Source organism: Penaeus japonicus, unplaced genomic scaffold (genome assembly GCF_977035675.1).
Source record: "Penaeus japonicus unplaced genomic scaffold, GWHDUDI00000001_assembly GWHDUDI00000009, whole genome shotgun sequence".
NCBI lineage: Eukaryota > Metazoa > Arthropoda > Malacostraca > Decapoda > Penaeidae > Penaeus > Penaeus japonicus.
Window position 1 is genome coordinate 20,588,753 of NW_028234411.1, and position 6,865 is coordinate 20,595,617.

The following is a 6,865-nucleotide window of genomic DNA, read 5'->3' on the forward strand; positions in this document are numbered from 1 at the left end:
CCTTTTCATCATGTGCTGCTATGTGGCCCTTTTCATCATGTACTGTTATGTGTTCCTTTTCATCATCATGTGCTGCTATGTATCCCTTTTCATCATCATTCTGCTATGTGTCCCTTTTCATCATGTGCTTCCATGTGTTCCTTTTCATCATCTTTTGCTATGTGTCCCTTTTCATCATCATGTGCTGCTATGTGTCCCTTTTCATCGTGTGCTGCTATGCGTTCCTTTTCATCATCATTCTGCTGTGTCCCTTTTCATCATGTGCTGCTATGCGGCCGCGGTCATGTAGGGTCGAAGCCTAAAGCGCAACATATGCCTATTGATTGTCCGCTAATTTACCATTTGCTTTATGACGTTAATGACCCCGCTGATCGTCGTTATGCTACCCTTATTTTATCCTTTTTTAATGTCCCCTTTTCTCTGCCTCCCCGCCCTTCTCTCTCTCTCTCTCTCTCTCTCTCTCTCTCTCTCTCTCTCTCTATCTCTCTCTTTCTCTCTCTCTCTCTCTCTCTCTCTCTCTCTCTCTCTCTCTCTCTCTCTCTCTCTCTCTCATCTCTCGCTCTCCTCCCCTCCTCTCTCCTCTCTCTCCTCTCCTCTCCTCTCTCCTTCTCTCTATCCTCTCCTCTCTCTCCTCTCTCTCTCTCTCTCTACTCTCTCCCTCTCACTCCTCTCTCTCTCCCCTCCTCTCTCTCTCCCCCTCCTTCTCTCCCTCTCTCTCTCTCTCTCTCTCTCTCTCTCTCTCTCTCTCTCTCTCTCTCTCTCTCTCTCTCTCTCTCTCTATCTATCTATCTATCTATCTATTTATCTATCTCTATCTGTCTATCTATCTATCTATCTATCTATCTATCTCTCTCTTTCCATCTGGCTCTCTCTCCCTCTGTCTCTATCTCCGCCCCCCCCCCTTCTCTCTCTCTCTCTCTCTCTCTCTCTCTCTCCTCTCTCTCCCCTCTCTCTCTCTCTCTCTCTCTCTCTCTCTCTCTCTCTCTCTCTCTCTCTCTCTCTCTCTCTCTCTCTCTCTCTGTCTTCCTCCTTAACCCGCCCCCTAAACCTACCCCAGCATCCCAGCCTGCAGTAAAAGGCTTCGGTTTGTGACACCATAATGCTCCATTGTCACGCTCCGACCCTATATGCAAATTCTAGTGATAATGTGCGGCGGCCCCCCCCCCCCCCCCCCCCCGCCAGCCTTTGCCTAGCCTCCTCTTCGCCCCTCTTCAGTCAAGTTCAGTCACCATCAGTTCCCAGCAACATCCTCTGACTCTTGGAAACCCTTTTTTTTAAATAGTGAGTCATTATCTCTTTTACGAATTGAACCCACACACGCGTCACAGTCATGTGGTTGAATGATGATTTGGTTGAATGTTTTATGCAAGAGACGAGAAGCTTATGTGATCTAAAAAAAAAAAAGTTATTTGGTTGAATATGGTGTTATACAATAAGTTAAAAAAAAAAACTTGTGATACAAATTATCATCATCTAAAAAATAAATACCACATGCGGAGATATGCTTATATATATGTGAATTTACTAACGAGAATGAAAGGAAATTAACAATTTTACAGCCAATGAATTAACAATATGATATAAGGTTATGAAAAAAATGAATGTAAAATGATGGAAATTCTTTTCCGATCAGATTATGCAGATATAAAACAAAAGAATATAACTTCTTCCCATACGCAATTTTGAATTTAGTTTATCTGAATTGTGAATATACAACACAAACGACAGTGCGGAAAGTTTTTTTTTTTGTCTCTTCCCCTTTCAAAAAAAAAAGAAAAAAAAAAAGAAAAAAAAAAAAAAGGTTAAAAGTAGATATCATTTCCAATATATCTATCTTCGTCTTCTTTTCTAGTTGCCAAATCCGAGGACGTAGGTGACCATGTCATGCCATAATTCCATGAAATCCTCACCATTTTTCTCAGAAACCAAACTCCATAACTCTTCAAGTTCTTTCTACACTCTGACGTTACTGACTATTCCTCCACTTCCGTACATAAGCACAGGATACGTAAGGTAGTTTAGCAGCCGCGATCTGGTCCTGATAGTCAGTGAGGGATTTATCAAGATTTTCCCCATTTTCGTGAGTGCAGATTTTGCCATGGCGATTCTTCTTTTAATTTCTTTCACACATCTGGCGCCGTCTGTGATCAAGCTCCTTAGAATTACGTTTTATCTTCATTATCATCAATATTATTATCATTGTTATTATTACTATTATCATTGTCATTATAATATCATGATCATCATTGTCATGATTACTGTCATTGTTATTATCCTTATTATCACCTTTATTACTATCATTATCATCATTATTTCTCTCGTTATCATCAGTATTATTATTATTATTTTCGACATCATTACCATTATCATTATTATTATTGTCATTATTATTATCATTATTATTACTATCATCCTTGTTTCTTTATCATTATTATAATTATTATAATCATTATTGTTATTGATATCATTATCATTATCTTTATCATTATCATCATTATTATCATATTCCTATTATCATTATCCTCACAATTACGTTCATCATCATCAAGGGTACTGCTATCATCATTATTATGAAGATAACTACTATCATCGCCATTATTGTTATTATTAGTAGTAGTATTGTTGTCATCATTATAATACTCTATGAGTATCATATAGTTAAGTAATAAGACAATATTACTTTACATACTCCTATCGTATCCTACTCTTCCTAGAATCAATAAAACTATACTGAATTTTACAAGCATTACCAACAAACACAACAAAGTCGGCTGATAATTACGACTGATCGAAACGTCACCTGCAAATATTACCCAGGAATTCGAACTTATAAACTACACAGCGGATCTCTGGGTGCTGAAACAGACAGACCGACAGACAGACGCCACAATAGCAGAGGTGATGTTTACAATAGCCTTTAAGTGGTGGCGGGCGGGCGTACAAAAGCTACTACAACAAACCACCAATCAACTCCTTTGAAACTCGCGGGACTGTCAGGCCGAGAGACCCACCAAGCTTTTGATTTCCGCTGTTGTTTTGTGATTTAGCGTTTTGCAGCCGTGAATAGCATAATGAATGAGGATGGATAAAGGAGAAGAGGTTGTGGTGATCATGATGAAGAAAAAAAAAGACGAGAGGAACTCGAGTTTATCGATTATTTGAAGAAAAGATAAGGAGAAGAAAATACTTCGAGCGATGTCGACGGATCTTGGTTTCGAACGAGTTTTCCCGCGCAACCAATTTCCCGCTCAATTATTTTTTTCCTTCTTTTTTTTTTTATTCCCGCGCAAACCTCTTCTCTTCCCCCCCCCCCCTCTACCCCTACCACCAGGCCCTCACCCTTCCCCAAAATCCGCCTCCCACTCGACGCGCCAATAATCACAACAAATTCAATAAAAGAGTAACCGGGAGATCTTTACCCGCGATTACCCGCTAACAACAGTGTAACAATAATGGAGGCAGAAGTAGACGCAGGAGGCCCACAGGAACCCCACAGAGCGTCCTCACAGGGGGTAGAGGGTCGCCTGTCTCTCCATCTCTCTTTTTCCCTCCTACCGCCGCGCCTCACCTCGCCACGGGAAGCTTTGTCTGTCATGGCGGTCTGTTGATTTTGGGCGGCGAGGTGAGGCGGAAACCCGGATTGCGATCGCTGTGTATACGCTTTCGGACGCGGGACGTCGTTGAAGTGTTTGGATTCCTGTTTTTTTCTTCTTCTTCTTCTTAATCTATTATATATATTGGTTGGTCAGATTTTTAAATGTGGGTTATTTAAGGTATTTATATTGATCACTCTTAGTCTCATTTTTCAAATAAAATTTATTCGACTGCCATGAATTTCACACGCACTGTATATTTGACATTTTCATTCACATATCACTTCATAACAGCAGAGCCCATGATTTACGTTTAGGTATATTTATATAGATTTTATTTAATTATACATTTAACTGATTACAGTATCTAAAATCAGAAAGAAAACTTGGGTCAGCTGATGACTTACATTTGTTACATTTTTTTGATGGTTTATCTTTACATTGTATGTTATCATTATTGATACTGAACAACTTCTGAAAATCAGTAGCGTTTGACTGAAGTTATTGTTGCTATTACTGTTCCTGATAATCCTGCTAGTTTTGCCATTGTCATTCTCTCTCTCTCTATCTCTCTTCCTATCATACTGTCTACATCTCTTTCTCTCTTTCTCTCCTCCTTTTTATCTATCTATCTATATTATCTATGTCTCTCTTCTTCCTCTCTCTCTCTTTCTCTGTCTCTCTCTCTCTTTCATCTCTCTCTCTCTCTTCTTTCTCTCTCTCCTCTATCTATCTATCTATCTTCTCTTCTCTCTCGCTCTCTCTCTCCTCCATCTCTCTTCTCTCTCTCTGCTCTCTCTCTGTCTGTCTGTCTCTCTCTCTTCTATATCTATTTCATTCTATCATCTATATCTATACTTATATATATATATATATATATTATATATATATATATATATATATATAATATATTTATTTATTTATTTATTTATATATATATATATATATATATATATATATATATTCAAGAAAAATTATATTAATCTCATTATTGTTATGCTATTGTATTATAGTTCTTATTATCATATTTTTTGTGGTTAATTTTCAGCTTTGTTATTATCATCATCATCACCATTATTATTATTTTCATGATCATTATTATAATCTTTATCATCAAAGCCTCCTTATCCTTATTATCCCTATCATCATTATTATGATCATTACCACTATTACTATCATCATAATCATTTTGTCAATCATTATTATCATCATCATTTCTGTTGTTGCTGTCACTATTACAGTAATCATTATTATCCTTAGTAATATCATCATCATCTTCATCATGATCATCATCATAACCACCACCATCATCATCATCACCATCACTAAATCCATCATCAGCATCATCTCATCATCATCACCATCTCATTCTCACCCAACCAATTACTTATTTCCTTTTTTTTTTTTTTTTTTTTTTTTTTTTCCTTCAAGAATTTTAATACAGAAACCGAGTCAAAGTTCAGGAGCCAAGATTTCCCACGGGTGAAAAAACAGCCAAAGAATTTTGTGCTTAACCCTTTTTTGCCTCTTTGTCCTTGTTGTTGTTGTTTGTTGTTGTTTTTTGACGATGGTGCTGGTTTTGTTCTCATCATCATCATCATCGTTATTATGATTATAAGGGTTATTATCGTCGTTATTGTTATTGTTATATTTGTTGTTGTCATTGTTTTTTTTTGTTTTTTATTATCATTATCATCATTATAACTATTAGTTTTGTCGTTATTATCAATTATTATCATTATCATTATCATCATTTGTATTATTGATTTTATCATCATTCTAATTAATATCTTTGTCAGTATCACATTCAGCCTCATTATCGTTATTATCATGAATATTATTATTGTTGTTTTTGTAATTGTTATTATTGTCATTATATTTTTTTCTATTGTTATTACTATCGCTATTATTGTTATGATTACCAATATTATCATAATAATCACTATCATTATTATATTTATCATTGCTATTGTGATTATTATCGTTATCATTATTGTTATCATTATTACTATTATCATCATTATTATTAGTAGTACTATACCACTGTTACTATCATCATTACTATCATCATTACTACCATTATTATTACTATTACTATTATTACAATCATTATCACTATCATAATTATCGTTATCATTAACAATAACATCAAGTGATTTTTTTCATATTTTTTTATATGTACTGCTGTATGTGTTAATATTGTTTTTGTTGATGGTCTTTGGTGATGGATTCATGCAATTGTTTGTTGTGTGTTTGCATTTTGTTACTGACGTTTTGTCTTTTAAAAAAAGGGGGAGGAGGGGTACCGTTTGTAATTCATTTTCGTTGTTTTTGCATTTCGTAAAGTTCTCTCTCTCCTTCTCTTTCTCATTCCCTCTCTCTCTCTATCTATCTATCTCTCTTTCTCTCTCTCTCTCTCTCTCTTTCTTTCTGTCTCTCTCTCTCTCTCTTTCTCTTTCTCTCTCTCTCTCTCTCTCTCTCTCTCTCTCTCTCTCTCTCTCTCTCTCTCTCTCTTTTTCTCTCTCATCTCCTCTCTCTCCTCCTTCCTCTCCCGGTCTCCTCGTCTCTCTCTCTCTCTCTCTCTCTCTCCTGCTTAACAAATAGTAACATATGTTAACCACACGCGCAGAAGGGGTTCAAGAGCTGGGGAGATGGGGAGGAAGGGGGAGAGAGGGGGGGGGGGTTGTTAGAATGTCCAGCCCGTGCTGTATTGTGACGTAAACGTTAATTGGCTTCATTCTACTCCCCACCCATGGTTATGGGGTCGAGTGTGGTGGAGAGAGAGAGAGAGAGAGAAAGAGAGAGAGAGAGAGAAAGAGAGACGTGAAGAGATGTATGAGATTTCAAGACTTAATAACTGTACACACACGTAGGGACACATAGTTAGCCAAGAATTTTTTTTTTTTAATACATTAATACATTTCATACATTAATACATAATTTTTATCTTAAACACATTAATACATTTAATACATTAATACATAAATTTTATTTTTTCTAATACATTAATATATATCCATATATATATATATATATAAATTCCTAAAAGATATACAAAATTAGAATATATGTGAATATTCTTTTTTTATCAAACAAGAAAAGAATGCAGGAAAGAAAACATAAATTTAGTCACATTAAACAAAACCACATTTAATAACGCAAATAACCACTAATACAAACAGGGTTCCAAATATGGTCATACATGAGACAAAAAAAAAAAAAAAGATAACTGCACAAGAAAGTTGAATATTTTACAGAAAACTTCCTTTGTT